This window comes from Manacus candei, unplaced genomic scaffold (assembly GCF_025592945.1).
Source record: "Manacus candei isolate 608988 ecotype Guabito, Panama unplaced genomic scaffold, ASM2559294v1 h1tg000014l, whole genome shotgun sequence".
Classification (NCBI taxonomy): domain Eukaryota; kingdom Metazoa; phylum Chordata; class Aves; order Passeriformes; family Pipridae; genus Manacus; species Manacus candei.
In genome coordinates this window covers 79,380,781-79,403,555 of record NW_026138062.1, presented here as the reverse complement: position 1 = coordinate 79,403,555, position 22,775 = coordinate 79,380,781, and the positions used below count along the sequence as shown (strand labels likewise).

At 38.0% G+C, this 22,775-nt stretch overlaps 1 long non-coding RNA gene across 2 annotated transcripts in view; it reads left to right on the top strand.

Moving 5' to 3' along the window:
• Positions 1-22,775, top strand: part of LOC127467780 (uncharacterized) — a 75,500-nt gene that overhangs the window by 17,803 nt on the left and 34,922 nt on the right. For both annotated transcript variants that reach the window (XR_007903292.1, XR_007903293.1), the window contains exon 2: positions 5,066-5,176. This is a non-coding gene — a long non-coding RNA (uncharacterized LOC127467780). The remainder of the gene's footprint in view (positions 1-5,065; positions 5,177-22,775) is intronic.

Below are 22,775 nucleotides of genomic sequence, written 5' to 3'. Positions count from 1 at the left end.
GAAAACCAGTGAAGTTTTTCTCAGCTTATTTAAGACAGGTGAAAAAGTGCATGGTAAGAGCACCGTGGCTTACTGGTGGCTCCTAATTAGCACTCTTGCACTGAGGCTTCAGTACATCAACTAGACAGGGTTGGTGAGTGGCCAGAAGATCACTGTAGCTTATTTTTCCCCTCATTTACTTCCCAGAACTGTGCATTCACTTCTGAGTCCCCCCCCCTTTTTTCTTGCTTGGATTGATTAATGAGAGACCTGTTTGAAGTCCTGCATGTCACCTGATGTCACCGGTGGTTAGAGCCTGTCATCAGGCATTTTAGCCTCACTGCAGATCAAGATCTCCTATCTGGGAAAGAGCACCACTCAAACAGCAGGATCAGTGCTTGATTTGTCTCTTTTCCATTTGAAAGCCTTAAAGACAGACCTAAGACAGAAGAAATCAGACAGGAATAGTGCTATTTATGTGTAGTTTTGAGTGGATATAATTCCACATTCTGGTTTTTATGTGTGTTTTTGCACACGTGCATCCACAGGTGTGCACAGTTGGTATTTCTATCCCCTCAGGCAAGAAAAACCTACCAGGTCATAAAAATACTCAGTCATTATCCTCAGTTTTAGTGGGAGAACCTGATGATCCATTGCACCTTTGAGCCTGTACCTTTGTAGGGCTGGTGAGGGCTAGGCAAGGAAAAGGTGAGCTGCCCACAGCAGCTTCCTCAGCATTTTTGGGGGATGACTTCCTGACTGGTCAGGTATTCCCTCCTCTCAGCAGCTGTCATTCAGTGCTGTGTTTGACTTCCTTGTTGTGAGGAGTGTGTTGTCTTACCGCTTGTAGTGCTTTGGCTAAAACCATAATCTTGCACGGGATCCATCTCCCAGGGACTGGTCGTTCCACACAGAGTCATTCTTTACAGGCTGGGCACAGAGTAGTTGGAGAGCAGCCAGGACCTGGGAGTTGGGATTGACAGGAAGCTGAACAGGAGCCAGAGTGTGCCCAGGTGGCCAAGAGGGCCAATGGATCCTGGCCTGGCTCAGGAACAGGGTGGCCAACAGGTCCAGGGAAGTGATTCTGCCCCTGGACTCAGCGCTGGTGAGGCCACCCCTGGAGTGCTGTGTCCAGTTCTGGGCCCTCAGCTCAGGAAGGACATGGAGGGGCTGGAGCAGGTCCAGAGAAGAGTAACAAGGCTGGTGAAGGGACTGGAGCACAAGTGCTGTGAGGAGAGGCTGAGGGAGCTGGGGGGGCTCAACCTGGAGAAGAGGAGGCTCAGGGGAGACCTCCTCACTCTCTGCAACTCCCTGACAGGAGGGGGGAGCCAGGGGGGGTTGGTCTCTTCTCCCAGGAACCAGCAGTAGGACAAGAGAGAAGGATCTTAAGCTCTGCCAGGGGGGTTTAGGTTGGATATTAGGAAGAAATTCTTTACAGAGAGAGTGATCAGCCATTGGAATGGGCTGCCCAGGGAGGTGATGGATTCTCCATCCCTGGAGGTTTTTAAGATGAGACTGGATGTGGCATCAGTGCCATGGACTGGTAATCACAGCACTGTTGGATCAAGGGTTGGACTTAAAGATCTCAGCGTTCTTTTCCAACCTGGCTGATTCTATGATTCTATGATTTTACCTCATTTAATAAACTATGTTTCACCCTTAATTTTTTTTTCCTTTTTCTTTTTTTCAGTCAATATGCAGTTGTTGAGGGAACACCTAATCTAGAGCCTCCAGTAGTTACTGCTTATCAAGTACAAGCCTTCTGGCTGTGTGAAGGATTCACCTCTGAGTCCTTGTCTCAGAAGGAAACTCTACTTCTTTTATTCCTTAAATTACCATAATTGTGTGTCTTGCAGTTGCAGTATTTTCATGCTAATGTTGTAATTTTCTACTTTCTTTTTTGTTTGGTTTGCTGAATAGGTTTCCAGGCCCTTTGAATTGTTTCCTGTTAAACAATCTGAGAGTGGTTTTGTTGTTTGGTTTTGTTTTGTTTTTTTTCCATTTGGTTGGTAGGGGTTTTTTTCCTCCAGGTGCTAATATTAGATGACAGCTGAACCAGCTTTGGTGATAAATCTTTGTTCCAGTGTCACACTCGATGGGTTGTTAGCTGAAGCCTGGTGTTTAAATGACCATTAAGTGATAAAAATCTGAAGGAAAGACTTTCCACTTCATAAGATTTGAGATAAACCCGTTTTTTTCCTTAACATCCATGATTAAAGCAAGTATACCTTTCAGTTTTATTAACTTTTTTGAGTTAATTTCTTTAGAGGACTATACTGGAAATGTACAAGATTTAGCCTCTTGCATGAATGCTTGCCTAGTAAAAACCAAGTAATGATGTTGAATTAATCTGTGTTAAAAAGAAAGGTAAGAAAAATACGGTGCTGTTTTCAGACTTGGCCCTGGTACAGCAGAAATATTTTCTTTTACTATCCAACTGCTTAGAGGGATTATTTAACTCAAATTCACCAGTGCTAAAATCTCTCATAATAATTCATTACATAATAAGATTACCTTAAAAGAGAGCTAGATGGCACAGTTGGTCAATACAGTATGATACATTTTTGGAGGTTTAGGCTTAAATCTGACCCCAGGACACAAAAAACATCGTGTTTGCTGGTCTAAATATAAGTCCGAGTAGATGTTTGTTTATATTGCATACAATCTGGCATTACTTCATGCAGCTGGCAGACTGCTCAGTAAAGACCTGAGACTCAACTAGCAGTTTTGGACGGAGGAGCATTGGCACAGCTGTTTGGAGAACCTGATTTAGCATGTCTGAACTGTTCTTGGCTTTAGCCAATGGGGCTTTTCATTTCCCTGACTGCTAAAATTTATCAAATTCACATAATAATTTAGTAGGAAAATGAAGAACAACAGTACCACTGGAACTCAGCTGCTGTGTCTAGTCGCTATTCCTAATTATAATTGGGTTAGAAAAACAGGCTTACATAAAATTCTGTAATAAACCCCCGTGTTGCAGTATTCAAGTAGCTTAGCTATCTCTCAAAATTAAGGAATATGAAAGAGTAAACTTCCAATAACAAGAATCCATTCTGAGGTTTTAGGACATAATCTATAATTACAGTAATCAGTTGGGAAAATCTGTGTAACTTTGTGCAAGATATAGTCTAATTAGATTTTACTTATCCATTAGCTGTTTCTGAATGAAGTTATGTGTATATTAAAATAAGGTACATTATCTAGAATAAGACTGTCGCATAAGTAAAGAAAGTAGTTTTCATGATGATTATAGAATAATGTCACCTTTTCTTCTACTGAAATACAAAATGTCTTCATTTCCCCCTATTGCCATACAAATCAAAATTTCTGTGTGATAGCAGAATTCATCCAACAGACTTTCAATACTTTATTCTGACATCGTGCTACATCTATAGGCTGATGTGGGAGCACTGTTTTTTAGCACATGCAGATTTGATGTCAAACTGTCTAAAAAAATTTATATGTTTGTCTTATGTAAGCTAAAATTTCTTACCGTTCATTTCTAAAACAAAAATTGCATTATCGTTTCCTATAGGAAGAAATTCTAGTTTGTATGTCCTTCCCAAAAGATTAATGACTTATTCACAGTATATACTTCAACTTTCTCTGTAGCTTCAGTTGGCTTTGCTTCCATATGCTGGCTTCCATGGAAATGTAACATTAAGTACTTTTAACATTTCTACCATGGACATCTTTCTAAACTCTTTGTGTGAGCTCAGGCAGGAGGTCTGTGTTTGCATAAAGTTTTTTGGGTGAGATTCCCTGGCTTGTGATATGTGTGTGAGATGATAGAGCTCTCTATCCTAAAAAGAAAAAAAATATAGAAATGTTGAAATATGGTACATAATGATGCCACAAGTATGGCATATGTATTGGAAAAATCGAAGATGGCAGCTTTATAAAAATTTGAAAATTCAAGTAATAAGGTCTAGAGCATCACTGACATTCACATGTTTCACCACAACTTCACCTACATAGCAAATGTTGTGCGTTTCACAGATCAAATACTGTGAGATATAAAAGGTGGCAGAGAGTCTCTGTTGTTGAGGAAGCCTCGAATATACATGATCAAAAATTCAGAAGGTCATACATTGCACCTGATCATACTTTTGTTTTATAACCTAATGAAGAGTATCTTGTAGTGGTCTTAATTACTATGAATACAGACCTCTCTACATGTGCCTGTGTTTCATCCAAACTTATGGACCATGGAAATCTTGAAGTTCTCTAATATCAGTTAAAGTTATAAGGCAGCATGATGTCTGAGAAGGACAAAAAAAAGTCATTTTGAATTTGTCAACATTAAGACAGGAAACACTATGAAGTTGAGCAGATTGAATTGTTCCTTATTACAGGGCAGCTCACAGTGAATTAATGTTCTAGTGATTTCTGAACTTGATTTGAATGGAATCAGACCCATTCTTGCCATCAGGTTTTTAGAACTAGAAAAAAGAAAGTCTTTTTAGAACTAGGCCAAATACTTCAGGACAAAAGGTGTTAACCTGACAATGTTGTCCTTTTTGCAACCTTATAAGGGGAAAAAATCCCATAGTTGAACAGAGCATTCATTGTTATAACTACAAAAGAATGTACTTTACAAATGCCTGTGCAAAATTAAAATTCCATTGTCTCCTGAAGATTTACTTGTTAATTTTTCAGAAGATAAAGTACTCTTTGAAAACAAACTTATGTCTAAATTACATAAAACACAAAAATGAAGATGCTACTTAAATTACATAAAAGAGGTGTAGTACTACTGGTTTTAGTTCAAGTAATAGAAAAAACCCCAACCTTATTCCTGAATAATAATTCCTATAATGTTTCAGACATCTTTCTTGTTAGGTTTTACATCTTTCTCTTGGTTTTACCATTTAGGAGAAATACAAGTGGATTTAATCACTCATTCAGAGCTATTCTTCATCAAAACCAGGCTGGAAACAGTCACCTGTATAATTTTGTGCTAACATTGTCTGTGTTGTGTGTTGGCATTATCTTTACAGACACATCTGATTTCAGTTTTTACTGACCCTCTGAGGAAACTTTAGAAGGTGGTTAAAAGATATTTTTCTTTATCTCTTTCCAGTACTGCCTGTATGTGACTTCCTGGCCTGATGGATGTTTCTGACCACTGCTGAACTGGAAACATGAAAGAAAAATCTTTGTGCTGGACATCTTGGAAAATGCTACATATCTGGTACTAAACTCCAAATCATAAAAGCACAAAAGGGAAATCTCAAAATACAGTTTGGAAAACAACTTGCTTGTTACTTTAGGTTGTACCAGAGAGCAGTGAAACGTAACCAGATCTGTATTTTTTGCTTTACCTGGATGCCTTATGTTATAGGCAGTGGCACAGCCCTGGGTAGCCACGGAAATCCTGTGATTTTCTGTAGCATGGAAATTCTCCCAGGGTGTCTGGAGAAGTACAAACACATGCAAAAAAGGCCATCCTCAAAACTTCAAGCATTTGAATTCAGATGAGAGCTACAGAAATGGAAAAAAAATGCAACTCCCCACCTCTCATACTTGTACTAATGTATGAAAATCTATGAACATTTGGGCTTTGACTTACAGTAACCACACTTTTATGTACTGCTGTCTTTGAGATTTTGCTGGAATACATGCTTATTTCTTATTCCCCAAGTGTTTTTGTTTCATGTGTGCCAGTGCAGCACCTACCACTGCATATGCAACAAAAAAACATGGGAAAAGTGACTTCTGCTTTGGTTTTATCTTTTCTTTTTCGTTCACTAAAAAGTAATATTTAATGTTTTAGGTGTCATATGGTATCATCTAGGAGATCCAACCATGAATCAGGGTATGACAGGTTATGACCATGTTCATGTAGACTTTGTAGAGCATAGACAGCATAAAATAGCAATGATTAAAAATGCTTCAAATACCAGGCAGCTTGCAGGAACAACAGTTGTGCAGATTTTTAGAAAATGTAGTCCGTAATTACTGTAAATTTACTTTTGCTGACTCTGAATTTGGAACCCCTGTTATGGTTTAGCAAAATAGCCCCATAGTTATTAACTGATCAAGGGCTTACGTTGAAAGCGATTCTTCTGGGAACATGAGGAAATAAGGATGTGGCATTGATCAGAGATGGCATGTCAGTGAGGCATCTTCCTGTGGCAGAGAGCATGTACTGCATCACAAAATGCTAATAAACAGACTAGGGCAATCCCCCATCCCATTAAGCCTGAAGGAGTGTCAGGGTTTGCCATATGGCTCTCCATGTGCACCACTGTTGTCAAGTTCATCCTTCTCTCTCAGTTTTTTTGTCCTTTTTTCTTGCCTTTCTTTTTTTTTTTTTTCCCCTACCATCACTAGTCCTTTCATCCTTCCTCCCTTTGGAACAGAAATCTTCATTTTAGCTAGGGATGTTTTTCTCCCTTCTGCTTCTGCCTGCCCACAGATGCTAATAACAGCTCCTTCTTAGACTGATGACTAGTCTCTATAGCAATCAGGCAGCAGAAGCACTCAGCACTGAAAAACAGGCAAATTTTGGTAGCAGCCTCCCCATTTTTTCCTGTTCCTTTTTCTGCAACTGTTGCTACCTGCCTTCACCTCTGCAGAAATCTGATCACCTCTGCTGATATTCATCCGAATGGAATGGACCAAGAAGAGGGAAACAGCAGCATATGGTTCAGTTTCCTAAAGTACTAAGCTGAATTAAAAATTAGTTTATTTTACCACATTTTATGAAACTAATGAAGCATCTGAAATGTACATAAATATTCTACTGCTGTTCAGTGTAGCTAAAATGTCTGGTGAAAGTGATATAAATAGGAAGGTTGACTGCTGTCATGTTAAACAGAGAATACTGGAATAGTGAATAAGGTGCTGCCCTATGTATTTTGGGTGAAAATGTAACAAATATTCCAATTAATAATGGAACAAATTCTCAGCTTGAGATAAAACAGAAATAATCAATTTTCCATGTATGAATATCTATGTAATATTACAGATAAAGAGTGAATAAGCAGAGTTTGTTTTTTACTGCTAAGACAAGGTTTGGGTACTGTAGGCTGAGCAGGAAAATCAAATAAGACGTTCTGTCAGAAAGATAAAAAATAAATAGCATTGGTTCTCTAGGCTGATTCTAAGCTATCAAAAATATGTCCAGTATTACATGAATGGCATTTAGTTATATAGCACAGATGAATATTTATTAATATTCTTCAGAGACTGAAAGGATGGCTTTTGTTTTACCAGACACTTGACGACATGATATTCAAAACATTTCCTTTGTTTGGCGTCAAAAAGTATTATGATCATTTTGCCAAACAGCACACAAACAAAGCTATCGGGGGATGTACTGCACTGACAGGCTTTGAGTTAGAAGATTAGCTTTGAATGAACAAAACTTCAAGTAATTTGCAAGGTCTTTCAGTCAAATGTAGGACAGATGTTTTATAAATAGTGTAATGCATAACATTATAAGTGGTTTTAAAGATTTTCTATAAGGTCACAGAAGACCTATTTTGGGGGCAATTGGCAAGTGACAACAAGTAAAGTATAAATTAAATCCCAAAGCTGTTTTTCAAGACAAAAACAAGTGTGATTTAGATTTGGTAATGAATGGACAGTCCTCAATGAGGGAGTTGAATTAAAAAAGCAGCAGCAAGTGTGCATTTTCATAAGCAAGAGAGAGTGTTTAATTGTTCCTTCACAGTATCTTTGTTGAACTGGTCAAGGGATGCCCAAATTCATCCTTAATGAATCAATACTTACACTGGCCCACTGACCCACTTGTGGGAACATGGGAAACCCTCTGTATAAAGGTACCAGAATAATTTATGTCATCTTTTATAAGAATAACTTCTCCATATAAAGATTATTCTGTTTGCCTCCTGTACAGAAAGCTCATGTTCGACTCAGTTCTTCAGGTTCAGCAGAGGTAACGAGAGAGGCAGATTTCTGTCAGGCTTCTAGGTATGAGAGATTACCAAACAATGCAGGTGATGCTGTATTGACTGCACCAGCCTGGGAAAGTGAGGTGACTTTCCAGAACAGAGATGACCTCAGAGTACACTGACTGTGCAGTTGATAGTGCAGAGATAGCTCCCTTCTGACTGCTTTATCCCACCGTGTGTTCTAAGCACTGCCTGCAGGTCAGCAAAAGAGTCTGAGCATGGAATAAACACACTATCTGTATTCAGCTGGAAAGCACACAGCTGTAGCCTCTGTTGAGTCGTGGCTTAGTGAGGCCAGTATGGAAAATTAACTGGCTTTGCAAGCAAATGCAGAGGAGTGGTGTTATATATGCGATGTTAAAAGCAACACTGACAAAACAACGGAATAAAAGGCTCTTGAAAAATGCCAGCAGGGCATGAACAGGAGGGAATATACAGTAGGAAGAGAAAAAAAAAATGTTTCTTTAACTCAGATGAATTGTGCAGCAGAGTCTCAGCATTCATTTAATGTGAAAGTAACTTTCTGTTTGATAAAAATGCAAAGAATAACTTTAAAGCGTGAGCCGGATGGTGAGTGATGTACTTTGTCAGGCTTCAGTAAAGCCTGAAAACTGCAACCTTTGTATATTTTAATAACCCATTAATTCCCACACTGCATTTGTTTAGCTACCAAACGATGACAACTAAAAATGTACGTCACTGGTTCTAAGTCAGCGACATCCAGAAGGGAAAAAGGCGGCTGATTACAATACAAAGGGAGTAACTTCTTTTTTGTCACAGAGGAGATGACAGAAAATTTGACAAATTGGAAGGAAAGAGCACTGATTTCCTTCTTTGTTTCAGAAGAAACAAGGTCCAAGATTCCCAGTAGGATGAAGGTTGTCATTTTGTTCCTACAAACACAAGCACAACAAGGTAACATCCAAGCATTAAGTCTGAATATTAAGTCAAGTCCGTATGAACATACTAATAATACTACTTTTAGCATACATACATGTAAGTTCTGCTGCTTAAGGCTACAGTTTGGCATTCAAAGTCAGCAGATACGGAAGGACATCCTTACTATTTGTTTCATTCCATGCCTCGTGATTAATATTCAGTAATATTTCTTAGGGAAACTGCTTACCTCTTGTCGCCTTTTATAATATCCGTTGTTTACAAGCTATTAGAAGAGCTATTAAGAACTACTCTTGTGTGTCCATGAGCCAAAGCTACAGTTGTCTGTGTGTATAGATTGTTTGTCTAGCTGTGCACTTGCAGAGCCAGTACAAAATATGAGTGAGATAGGCAGGTGGTTGAATGATTAATCTCTTTATTTATTGCAAAATCATACTGCTTCATACTTTGATCTGCTTGGTTTAATAATCTGTCTCTGGATATAACTATCTTTAGAAGCTTCAGAGACCAGAAAGTGTATAATATGCCACACTTATTTCCCAGCATAATCTTTATTGATCTTCAATTATTATTACATTTAATAATGTTCCTTTTAGGCTGTGGTTTCCAAGCTTGTTTATTGTGGTCCTTTCTTCTCTTATATTTCAACTTCAAACTAGAAACATGAAGCAGTGAATAAGCAGCAGAATTTGGAATCTAATGTATTAGGCTCTCAATTTGAATTTGTAAGACTTCTAGAATGATTGGTTGTCATTACTTGTTGCTGTTCCATATAGAGCGCTGCTGAATGTGCAAAATTTTCCTGTTTTAATCATATCCTTCAGCAATAAATTGTATCTGGGAAAAAAACCAAACAAACAAACTAAAAGACATAAACCCCTCAGATAATTAAACTGGTGTTCATTTTATCAGAAGGAATTCCTGAACTGGAAATAAGGGAGAACAGAAACTCCCTGTCTTCTCACTTTGTTTCAGTCAGCATTAATGCTTGTTTTTATTATGCATTCATGTCTTTTTCTTTTCTTCAATTGAACACGGTGCATCACTGTATGTTATGTGGAGAAGTTTTTGTGCCTTTTCATGTTCCCCTCATTCCTCTTTGACTTTCTGTGCTGTGTTTTCTTCACACCTCCTTGTTAGTACTCATGAAGCTTTTGACTGTTGAGTTGGGCAACTTAATACTTCTGTGTCAGGGACTAACACATGGATTTACACTGGGGTAGGGCAACTAATATTTTCTTTGTTCAGAATTTCCCTGAAGGATTAATTGATTTGAATCAGTCTGAAGATTGACTGAATAATTTTCCAGATTTTTTAATAAATTTACAAATTTCTTCTGGGCATTTTTGTACAAGTGTAAAATTATATTGATTAAGGGGGTTAGATGACTCCCACAAAATCCACTAAATACTTGGACTGATTGTTGTCATCCACCATCTAATTCCATGGTTGCATACTTGTTCCTTCTGGTTTTTGCTCTAGTATATTTTAAATAATTTTTTACAAAATGGAATTTCTTCAAGGGAAGGCTTGTTCTCTCAAACATTTGGGACAGCCTTTGGACTAGTAAAAGATCATCTTTTACACCAAGGCCAAAGAAGTCAAGACTAGGACTCATGTCAGCATGGTAGCTACAGGACTTACGTGAGGGGCAGAAAAGGGAATGGAAAGGAGATGTCAGTTAGAGAAGGCTGTCACCTGAATATTGCTTCATTGATTGCTGTAAAATTTGAATTTTTCTTGAAGCAAAATTAAATCACCTATTCTAGCCCTTCCCAGTGTTTGTTTTCTGTTGAAAACATTTGGATTTGTCATAACTGCCAACTTATTTTTCAGCAAAGTCATTAACCAAAGTATGTTTTATCAGTCTATTCCAGATTAATGCAAAGTACCTAATTTTTATATGTGTGTGTATTCCTGTATCAGTATACTTAAAAAAAGCCAAGAACTTCTCAGTTGCACAAGTTGCATATTTTATCATTATTTCATTACAAGAGTAATCAAATGCCATGTAGATATATAGGGGAGACAACTGCATATCCTTTTGCTATGTCACCCTCATATGGAAAATAAGGTGTGCCATAAAAAATGTTCAGATAGATATGTGTGCAATATTTTCTTTATAACAAGAAAACAAATGAATGGTTTTGAGCACAGTTGAAAGAACAGGCTTGGTGTTGTGTTGCTTTATGATCTGTGCTCAGAGTGTGTGTAATACACTCTTGACCTTACAAGGAAAGGCTTTCTTCTTTCAAATGTAGTTTCTTTTTTTTATAAGTGTAGATATCCGTGGGTCGAGGGGGAGAGCAATAGGGTGTTGTAATGAATTGACCAGCATACAGTGCCACTGTCCCTGCAATCGAATCAGAGTGGTTCAACACATGCCTTGTACTAAAATAGCTGAGGACTGTGCTTTGCTTTAGGTCACAGGAAGCTGGATTTCCACAGGCAGAAGTTTCAGTTCTGTCTGTTCTTTCTCCAAGTGTATGTCGTGACACCAGTGAATATTAAAGCAGGGAAATAAACCAGTTTTTGTTGGACTGCTTGTTCTGTTTGTAAAGCAGACTCCCATCAAAAGCAGTTTCTCTATGGATGCAAAAAGATCAAAATACAAGGTTATGTTGGTAGAGTTTGGCTGTGTTTTCTTCACTTGTTTTTCTAGAAAAGCAGAACAGTTTTGCATACAGGAATATAAAGACAGTGGGGATGATGATAATGACTGTTAATGAAATAACTGACAGCCTTCAGAGAGAAATAAGGGACTGTCATTGGTTTGGTATGTACTGCTGCTGCCTTGGCACCTGTGGCTCATGGGCAAGTGAGTATTATCATTCAGATACTGCTTCAGTGTTCTGCTTGTCTGTGTGTGGAGTAGGCTAAATGGTAATTTGGGAAAAAACCTCAAAGTAGTTGTTTCTTAGATTAACTTACAAGTTAAAAGTTTGAGGGAGCTTTTGAATAAGAACTGGAGGAAGCAGTTATTCTGGTTAGAAAAATACATCTCTTGGGGTCACTAACTTCCTTATTCTGCAGGACTGGAAGATTTTTGTTTCTGGTGTTGAATTACTTTAAGTGATGGAAGCTAGGCAAATATTAGAGAAGTTAGTCAGATAAGCATTTGCTATTTGCCAAGCATGATTTATATAAGGAGGTTTGAGAGTTTTTTAAGTGTGTGATGCCTTGTTCCCCGTAAATACCCATGAAGTTGCAAATGAGAATATTGATTGTGATATTGATCTGCTCAGTGATGGTGATGAGACATCACTATATTAATTATAAGGTCCTAAACTTACTGAATAACTGTTTGTTCCTCTTTCTCCTTTTACTTCTCTCATAGTTATATGATACAGATACATACAAGTGTATCTGATTTTGTGGTCTTCTTGTCCAGGTGTAATTATAGCACTAAGGACAAATCAGAAATTGTGAATCCTCATCCAGCAGCCAGTTCAGTTAGGAGTTTTTTCTGGTTTTCTTTACCCCTATCTCCCGTGAATTTTAAATGCACTTTTCTTCATAGTCAGTGAAAAGCAAGGAAACAGAGAGCAAGAAGAAATAGAAGTCATGCTTCCCTGTTTCTCTGTAATTTTTGCAAATATTGTTATTATTATTATTATTATTGCATATATTGCATTAAAATAACTAGTCCTTATGTGTTTGTAATGCCAACTCTGATAAAGAGGCCACTGTTTCAAAAGGTGTGTGATGTGACACTCGAGTCATGGTTTTATGTTGAACACAGTGGTGATGGGTTAAGGGTTGGACTCTATGACCTTAGAGGACTTTTCTGGCCTTAACAATTCTAATATTCTGTGATTTAGCTGATAAAGCTAACACCAAGAGAAGTGTTACATCAATATTACTTAGACCAACCCAGAAAACAACTTTCTCTTAATGTAATGGCTACTGGTATAGCATCAGATACACTGGAGCCATTGTCAGTATAGAAACATCACTCTAACAGACAGCAACAGTATCCAAAATGGGTTTTGTGTCCCTACCCTAAGGCTTTCTTTACCCACGAGCATAACCATAAATTTAGACCTCTACATCCCATCCAGGAGGATGTATAAGATGTATTGTTACAGCTACCTTTGCAAAGCTTAACTGAATTCACATTAACAGCTGTGCTAGCATAGTTATTTTAGACAATAACTCTATTCTAGGCACAGTTTTAAGTGGCAAGAAATTACACAGGGTTGTGTGGGTCAGTACAGTCATTGGAATGTAGCAGTATTTTCCCACTTGTATGAGCTGAATTCCTTGTCTTCCTTTCTGTGTTTCTGGGAGCCTTTGCCCCACGGAATGTGTTTATGCCAGGTCATGTCCCTCTGCATGTCATGGGGTAGTTTAATAGCCTGGCATTCAGAAGAAAGGGGGGGAAAAAAGCTTCTATCTCACGAAAATGGAGTAAGTGGCTGAATTAAAAATGGGAGCTGTCAGAGGGGAAGAAAGATATCTTCTGAAACATTTTAAAATCTCATCTAGAGACACACTGTGTTCTGAATGTCACTTTCGTTTTGGCTGTTTCAATGACTCCCATACTTGAAAAAAATTCAGAATTCATGTCACGCCAGAGGACTGTTTCCCACTGTTTACTTTTAAGTTCACTTGTCCCAGTGTGTCCAGCTGAATCATTCAAATTTGTGTTGAATTTGGACACTACTGGACAAGTGACAGGAAGTTTATGAGCCTGAGGGAGGCTGGTACTAGCGATACATAGGCGGTTTGTGCAGCTCACTGTACCTTTGTGTCACATTATTTATTGATTTTATTTTAGAAGTTGTTCCATAGAAATAACCTTAGAAAGTACACAACAGATTTTTTTTTTTTTTTTAGGGCTTAAATAGACATCAGTATGATACAAATAAAATGACATGACAGCGGCGTGTCATCACACTGCAAAGTTATCAGTGTCAACAAACCTTTCTAAAGAAACTTAAGTTTTTCAGCCTTTCAAAACCAAACAGTGGATGAATTACTGCTTTTACTCCTGCTTAGGAGGAAGAGTACCATCATACGGTGAAAAGCAGCTGAATAGATGGAAAGCTAAAAATTAGCTTAGTTTGCTACTGTTAGACCAAGTGCTGTGAATTTTATAATTTTTTCCACTTTTTTTAAGTTGTAAGTACTCAGTGAAAAATATAGAGACACTGAGCACAGATGTTAGCTTCTAGAGGCACTGAGTTCTTTGATGGATGATTGCTGGCAACTCTTGTTGCAGCTGCTTAGAAGGTACCATTTCCAATATTTGGTCCTCGTTGTGGAATTTACCTTCTGTGGAGTAAAGCTGATGGAAATGGGCTCTTGCCTCTACTTCTGCTGCTTTTTCTTTACTGTTTTCTTTGCTTTCTTTACTGTGGCTCAGTAAAGCCACAGCTTTGAACTGGGGCTTTGGACTGGAATGGCTGAAGCACAGAATGATCCTTTTCAACAACTCTGATGTGTGACGTAGTTTCAAGCAAAAGGGTGAAAATTAAGAAGCTGGAGAACTACTAGTTTTTGAATCCTTATGGTTGTGGCCTTCAGGGTTAAGAGTGAAGGCTTCTGAGCGTCACAAACTATAACATTAATAAATTCCTTGATTGGAGTTGACAGCTTCGGTGGGTCTTCTCCACACATGATGTGGGGCAGACATAGATTTAGGTTGATAGGAAAAACAGCCACTGACAGAAGGCCAGTATCTAAAAGAAAGCTCCTTGAGCTGCATTCTTGATATTCAGGGCTCGAAATCCATATAGTGGAGTTGTGCCATCTTAGATTTGGAGCGGTGATGGATTAATAAAGAGATTAAATTTCCCCTCAGAGCAGTTGAGAGAGAAGTAATCTAAACCAGGACTTTCACAAATCTTCTACACCTTCTCCAATACTTGTTTGGAAATCATTACCATACCAATAGGTCTAAGTGTTGATATGACACTGATATGCCTTACTATAAATTATTTTTCTTTTATTTTTCTTTTGTGGCTATCCAGTGTTCTCTTACTGTGAATTGCAAAATGTCTTGGTTTGGGCCTGGTGGGGAATGGGATTTACTTGTTTTTCTTTGGTTTTTTAGTTTGTTTGTTTGTTTGTTTTTAATTTTCTTGTATTGGAGAAAAAAAAAAGGAATATCAAATAAATATTTCCTGCTTATCAGCTAAAAAAGCACAGAACTGTCCATGGTATTGCTGTCCAAACTGTAATCAGGCATTGATAGTTGTATTAATAGTCTTAGAACTGAGGAAAATTCTCATTTGAATCTGTTCTTAGTAAGCTGCATACATTATGCATTCAAATATACGTATATACATGAACATATAATTGAGATGGATGTACAGGTGGTATACTTCGAGAAAAAGGCAGAAAACAGAGATTAAGGCTAAATGTGTGTTTAAAAGTAGGGTTTTAAAAATGCTTGCCTTTCTTACATTCAAATTCAGATGTTTTGAGAAGTTAAATAGGATTCAGTTGTTTGAGGATTACTTTGTATATGACTTGGATTTAAATCAGAGGGCATTTCACATCAGCTACTCTGTTCAAAGCAGCTGCTGTTAAAGGATTTATACATGATATTTCTTCCAGGGTATTAGTATAGCAAGTCTTCTCCTAGCTGAATTTGAAGTGGAGTGTAGAATTTATATTTTTCTTGCCTAGTGTGTATTTTTTTTAGGCAATCTTGATCTACCGTTTAAGGATATTAACCGGTTCAAAATTATTGGCATTGTTTAGAGGATTTTAAATAGAGTTAAACTATGTGAAACCGTGCTTTCCATTTAACTGTACAAGTGTAAAAATAAACTCTCCAGAGTGAAAGAAGTACTTAGAATCATGCATTCAGTGATTCACATCCCAAAGAAACATACTGCTGATACTTCAGTGAGGGTAATGTGAGTGTCTTGGATTACCATTATGTAGCATTTTCCCCACAGGATGAAAAGAACATAAGACTATTTATGAGGGGGGGGGGGGGGGGGGAAAAGATAAGATTTTGGTAAGCTTTTTAAGCAAAGTCAAAAGAAACTGAAATATGCCTACAGTATTTCACCCACAAACAGATGGCCAAACATAACAAATCAATAGTATGTAAATAACAGTGTTAAGAAGATCTGTTGCAATGCACGAAAAATGACTGGTTTCTTGGCTGCTACCTTCACACAGGCTAAACCTTCACAGAGAAAAGCAGGATATATGTTGTTTTTTTTTTTTTTTTTTCACAGAGACAGATGTAGTGGCTCAAAGTTGCTATCTTCATTTTAAAGTCCATTTTTTTTTTTTAAAAGTGTAACATAGAATCAACAGGTGCCCTTTAGAACTTGTAAAGGTGGTGCTGAGAAAACAAGCAGCACTGGGAGGTCTGAAGACAGAGGCAGCAAGAGGAAATGCTGTTCTGTCTTCACGAGGCCAGTGAGTCCCCTGCACCCACACAGGTCTGGAACAGAGAACTTGTGCTGGAAACTCTTGGGTTGTTACAAGAGGCAGACTGTGAAACAGTGAACTGCTGGTTCTGTGGCACACAGTCATCAGAGCACTGGGACAAAAGTGTGTCTTCCTGTTTAAGTTTACAAGAAAAGCAAGGTCCAGATTGCATCTTACTGTGCCACTCCTGGAAGTACAATTTATTCCTACTGTCAAGACCCTACAGTCTTTTTTCAGGTGTCTTGCAAATGAGAGTCTCTAGTATTTTAGGGCCTATTTTACTTCTGAAGTATGCTAAGGGTGTTTTCTCATTCAAATTACAATAATGGGGGATTTAATTTTAATTTTAACAAAGGATCGTGCAAGTGACTTTAACTTGTGACCTCAGGCAATTGATTTAAAATCTCCCTCTGACAATGGCTTCTCTTCTGTGGAATGTGAACGATGATGTTTTATTTCCCTGCTCTGGTAAGGCATTTTGAGTTCCTTGGATTAGGAACTTCTGCCTGGCCTGGGTTCTGCGAAACACTGTGCAAAGTAGAAGTCGAACATTAAAAAATATGAAATGGGCAGAAATCCCAGTTTTAAATTGAGATCCTTCTGCTTATTTTTTCAGAAGAATCAGAAAAATATACCGTAGTTTTCTAATGATAACAAGATATAATCAAGTGAGTATTGATCATTTATAGTCTAATTAGTCAGCAATTGAAAGCACTTAAACAAGTTATTCTTTGAGAAAAATATCAATTTCATAAGATTACTTTTTTGTGCAGTTGATCCAGAAAAGTTTTTGAATATTCTCTGGAATCAGACTTACAAAAATAGCATATGTTTCTGATGTAAAGACTGTTTTGATGTTTCCCCTGTTGTTCTTTGTTACTAATATAATGAGGTTTTCTGGAGCTCTTGATTACTATTCCTGCTTTTATTGGGATAAGGGAAAGAATTCTCTGGTTTGAGATTTTCATAAAGTACTACTTGCAGTATGTCCTTTCCCAAAGCAGAGTAAAATAACCCAATATCCTTGCATCTCACCATTTTTTAAAGATATTTTCCTGATAGTATGCATCTTCAAATCATTAGAAATAGTGAGTGATAACGTGCTTTTGGGAATTTGATGTTGACCATTGCCATGTCTTTTTAAAGGGCAGTTTTCTAGATTTCTTTGCACTTATGCCATTATGTCAATGACGGAGATAATTTCAGGAATATTGTGATCAACCCAGACCCCAGCACTTCTGAATTTGAACATTTAGGAAACATCTGAAAATTATCTGTTAAGATGTTTAAACATTCTTTATCTTACTCTATAATTATATGATGGTAGCTAGGAAAGACAGCAAAGATTTAAAAAAAAAAATCAAACCAAGACAAAAAAAAAAAAATTTCATGCATTTCCACACCTGTTATCATACAGGCATTTATTGTACAGTGTCATATAGAATCATAGAAATGATTCTGTAGAATCATAGAAAATGAATCCTAGAAATCAGAATCATAGAAATGCTGAGTTGGAAGGACCCATGAGGATCATCAAGTCCAGCTCCTGGCCCTGTGCAGGACACCCCAAGAGTCACACCATGTGCCTGAGATCATGGTGCAAATGCCTCTTGAGCTCTGTCAGCCTTGGTGCTGTGACCACTGCCCTGGGGAGCCTGTCCAATGCCCACCTACCCTCTGGGTAAAAAAGCTTTTCCTAATATCCAAACTAAACCTCCCCTGACACGACTTCAGGCCATTCCCTCAGGTCATCCCAGTGAAAAGATCAGCCCCTGCCCCTCCTCTTCCCCTCACGAGGAAGTTGTAACTCCAGTGAGGTGTCCCCTCAGTCTCCTCTTCTCCAGCCTGAACAGACCAAGTGACCTCAGCCACTCCTCATATGCTCCTTCTTTAGATGTTGTCTAAGGGAAAGTGAAGGTTGTTTAGGTGCTGTAAATTTATTAAGCAGGAACAGTATTTAAAGACACCAAGAAAGACAACAGGTACTTCTGGACAGACCACAGAAAGAAGGATTATCCCTAAGCATGCAAAAGTGGTTGTTTTCCAAAGGGGATGGTGGTTCCTGAAATTGTAACAAAATGTTCTTCGTGTTTCCCCCCTCCTCCTCCTCTCCCCTGTTGTCTCACAGGAGTTAATGCCTCCTGAAATTGCTGTTCTGTTAGCATTCCTTCTCTTGATCATATCTAGTGTGGAAGTACCATGAAAGCACGTGGGTCATTGAAAGGTCTAACTGAGTTTCAAATGTAAACAGGAGTACAGTGAATGGTAATATTGTTTTGAAATAGACACTGAAGTATTCTTTCAAATTTGTCAACATTAGTATTTCAGAGTAGAACACGGGGCCATAACAAATCCATTTATAATTTGTCTCCGTTTTGGTACCATGTATCTCAATTTGATTTCTAAATTTGATTCATTTTCTTTCTGTAGTTCCCTCAGCTCTTTTCTCACTTTGGCTGAGACTTTCCCTTGTCTCCATTCTCTTTTCATACTTTGCCAGCTTTCCTTGTAGAGACCTGAAAATGTGTTACAGCTCATTAATATGACTAATCTCAAAGTACTTGTACAACAGACATTGCTAGCTCTAGCAAGATAGACCCATTTCCCCCTGTATGTTCTGAAATTATAGTAGTAAACTCTGAATTCTGTTGCTGTCAAATGTTCTCCTATTGCCTCTCCCTCTGACTTTCTTGCATGAAAGTTACATTAACTCCAACATGACCACAGTCTGGCAGCAGAGATTGTTCTGTCTGTCAGAGTGTGATCACCTGGGTTACCTGAAAAAGAGCAAAGCTGGTGGTAGGAAAATTGGATTAATACCAGTACATCACTTTTGTAATGAAAATAATTGATAATATTTACATTTAAAGTACAAAGTGTGGCGAATACAATGACTAGAAACAGAGAAACATTAGTATAATAATAATTTATGACATGTACAATTTAATAAGGAACATTTTCTGGTGACAAGCTGGTTATTAGGAGCAGGCAGTCAGAACTGAATATGCTCAGGGTGCAAATGATAGCTTTTATTCCTGTGGGTTTAGTTTCAAATTCTCCTGGTTTTCTGCAACTGGGAAAATGAGAAAGCATCCAGTTGCAACCACAGAAAATTTCCCCCTCCTGGTTTTTTAACCACTTGATCGGTTTCCTGTTGCAGGATCAATTTACAGCTTGCTCAGTTTTGAATTAGATGAGCAATTATTTAGTTTTTTTCTTAACAGATTTGGGCTGCTGGATTGCCTTCTTGCAGCGCTGACTTTTTGTCAGTAAATATCTTTTTCCTTCCCCTCCTCTTTTTTTTTTTAGCTTTTTGAAGGTCTAAAAGCTATCCCTGTTGCACGGGATGCACTATTAATAATTTCCCCATTGTTGTACTCCTCCTTCCCTTTTTGGTGTCCCAGTGCATGATTTTTCATTAGTATATTCCATCATATGGAAATACTCAAATTAACCAACAGCCAACCTCAGGAAAACATGGCTTAAAATCAAACTCTACATGTTAATGAAAAGGAATTTACGGTGTTCTCTTACCAATGAACACTATTACGGAGTGAAAAAATGCCATAGGACAATCTCGGTGCTGAACTTGCCAGAAATGGTTGCCAGAATAGTCTATAAGATGATTAATTTTTCCAGTGAGTTACTCTTTGGACTCTTTACTTAGGAGCTGGTTTCGTGTTTTCCTCGAAAGGCTCAGTTTTCAGCTGGTAGCAGTTTTTATCCAGCTGAATTACAAAAACAGGCAAAATGTGAGTGGTGCATCCCAAGCATAAAATGATACATCTTTTGCTCAGAGGGTTTATGATCCATATCACTGACTCAATGGAGTTATGCCAGGTTATACCATCTGAAGATTTGGCCCTCAGTAACACGCAATATTCTGTTTTCAAGGACCATTACTCAAATAGAAGAACCTAATCACACTAAAGGCCAAATGTCTGCTGCGTCAAACTTTGGTACAGGATTTTCTCTTCTCTAATTGTCGTGATAGAAAAGTACAGGTGGGTGAGTAGCATAAAATTTAGGTGTTATATCTTTTTCTCTCTTCTAGAAGGTATGTAAGGTCCTGTGGAAGATAAGATGTGACTTTCAAAATGGAGAGTGATTTTATTTAGTTGAATTCACCCTGTTAAAAATTCTAATTTCAATGATGGCTGTTGGGAGTTTGTTTTTGAATGCCAGAACTTAAACACCGACGTGAAAGCAGCCAGAAACCTCTGGCTCCTCATGACTCCCTGTTGCCTGCACTGTGATAACTGCAGAGGGCAGATTGTGCAGCAGAATTACTGCTAAGATTGCATAATTCCTCCTACTAATGTTACCAGAAAACTTTACCTAAGTGAGGCAACGGAGAAGTACTTACAGTAAAGATAAAACAGAGGCTTTATGATCTACAGTTGGTCTTGCTAAGTCGAAATAAAGCAGAAAGATATCTTCAGTTCCCATTTATATGTCATTAGCCCACATTCAACAGCAATAAAAGTGATAAACAAGTGCATTTTTGATGACTTAGCATTCACACAGATGCTGTTAAGCAAATATTTTGTGGATGTAAAAAATTTTCTGGGGATTTAAAACGAAAGAAATGTGTTAGAAGTAATAGTGATGAAGGTTAGCTGAAAGTATAGTGCGAGTAAATTCCACTCCATTGTATCAATGGGTAAAAATAGATCGGAATATAAAGGATTATTACATATAAAGAGATTATTTTTACCAATACACATTCAAAAGGTTAGAGATGACCTAAAATCCCAGTTTTAAGGATGACCTAAACCCCTGTTTTTTCTGAAACAGAGGGTTAATGATGGCTGTTGTTTTTATTCACAGGGAGAGCTCTGGTGGCCAGTTGTGCTCAAAGCCTTTCCTTTTCCATCTACCCTGACAATACTAATGCCTTGCTCAAGAAGTTCCTTCTTGCAGGTGTTCAGCCTGTGAGCCCAAGTCATTCACTGCCTCGTGCCAGGCCATACTGCTGCAACTCTGAAAGTTAATTAGAGCTAATCCATGGAGTTATAATCTGCCTTGCTTTGAGCACTTACAGAAAGGCAACCAAATAATGTTGAACCCAGGAGAAGGGACCTGTCCTTCAGAGTGCATGTGAGAGAGTGCATTTTTCCCATGAATTATTGTTTTGGGAGAGAGGTGCTTTTTAAGATCATTAGAGTAATATTAAATTGATCAGGTGATGGCGAACAGTTTTTCTTTATGGATTTAAGATGAAATAATAGATGGTATCTTGGATTAATTTTATTTTCATGTAGTCTTTGTTTTACTCAATAAAGCGTGTAGTGGACGTTTTTTAGCTGTGTTACCTAAATGAGTGGTTAAGAGTGTTCTGAATGCTGAAATCTCACTTTAAATCCTTCTGACACTCTGATAAGTTGGAAATCTTAAGACTTTAAGAAGTGAGAAAAAATAAAATGTGCATTTTTAGGGGAATTTAACCGGAGTGGCAATATACTGGGATGGAGTGAATTGTCCATCTGTATCTCCTATCATGCTTACTCTTTTGCTGAGCTGTCACCTGGTTAAAGCACAAAATGAGAATACAGTTCCCTGATACCACAGTGACAGTTTAAGTAGTATCTTTCCCTGACCATATCTTCTACTGCCAAGTCCCTGAAAATTGCTTATGAGGGTGTGAAGTGCATCAAATCAGATCAGAGGACTGATTTAGATTAGAAATAAAGCCTCCTTGTCCTCACCTTTATTCTTTCATGCCATTTCATTCCGTGGCCTGGGCTGACAGCCGTGCTGGGGGGGGCTCAGCACTGCAGGGAAGGAGCAGGAAGGAGGCAGCAGTGACAAGGGGCAGGAGACGGGGGGAGAAGAAGGAGGGAAGGGCAGAAGAGGGATGAAAGTTTGTGCAGAGTTTAACAGATGTGTGGGTGCAGTTAGAAAGACCAATGAGGAATTGAGACCAGCCACACGAAGTACCTTGTCAGAGCATCTGAAACCTGTTGTATGAAACTATTTTAGAATAACCCTCTTAGGGAACGTAAAACTTGTTTGGAGTAGATGCAGTAGGACTAATTCAGTAGCCCTACTGAATCAGGACTAAGTTTTCCAATCTTGTTTAGTTTCCCAGCTAATTAGGAGTTATGAAGTACTTTCTGTTGTTGCAAGAGCCCCTCAAGCATACCCAAAGTCCATCTCCAGGGAGCTAAAGCTTCCGCTGTTTTTCAAGTGACTCTTTTCCTACAACTCTCTTTGATTTGATAAAGTTGACCCAAGTGTTCACAATTTTTCATCACAACTAATACCTTTTTACAGTACCTTGTGTTACTGTGTAGTTTACTTCTAATAAATATATATGATGTTCTCAATTTTTGAATCATCCATTGACTACCTCAGAAATACTCAGAGCTATCTGATACTTCAGCTAGGATATTTCAAGATCAGTGCAGGCAGTGTGTTATTTATAATTTTTTTGAATGCTACTTCTTGTAAGTTCTCACAGATGGCTGTTGGAAATCAGAATGAATATGGATTTTTTCTTTCCCTAGTATTTAATCACTGTATTTCCAAATTATTTGTATGAAATTATTTATCTGTAAATTGGGATACATATAC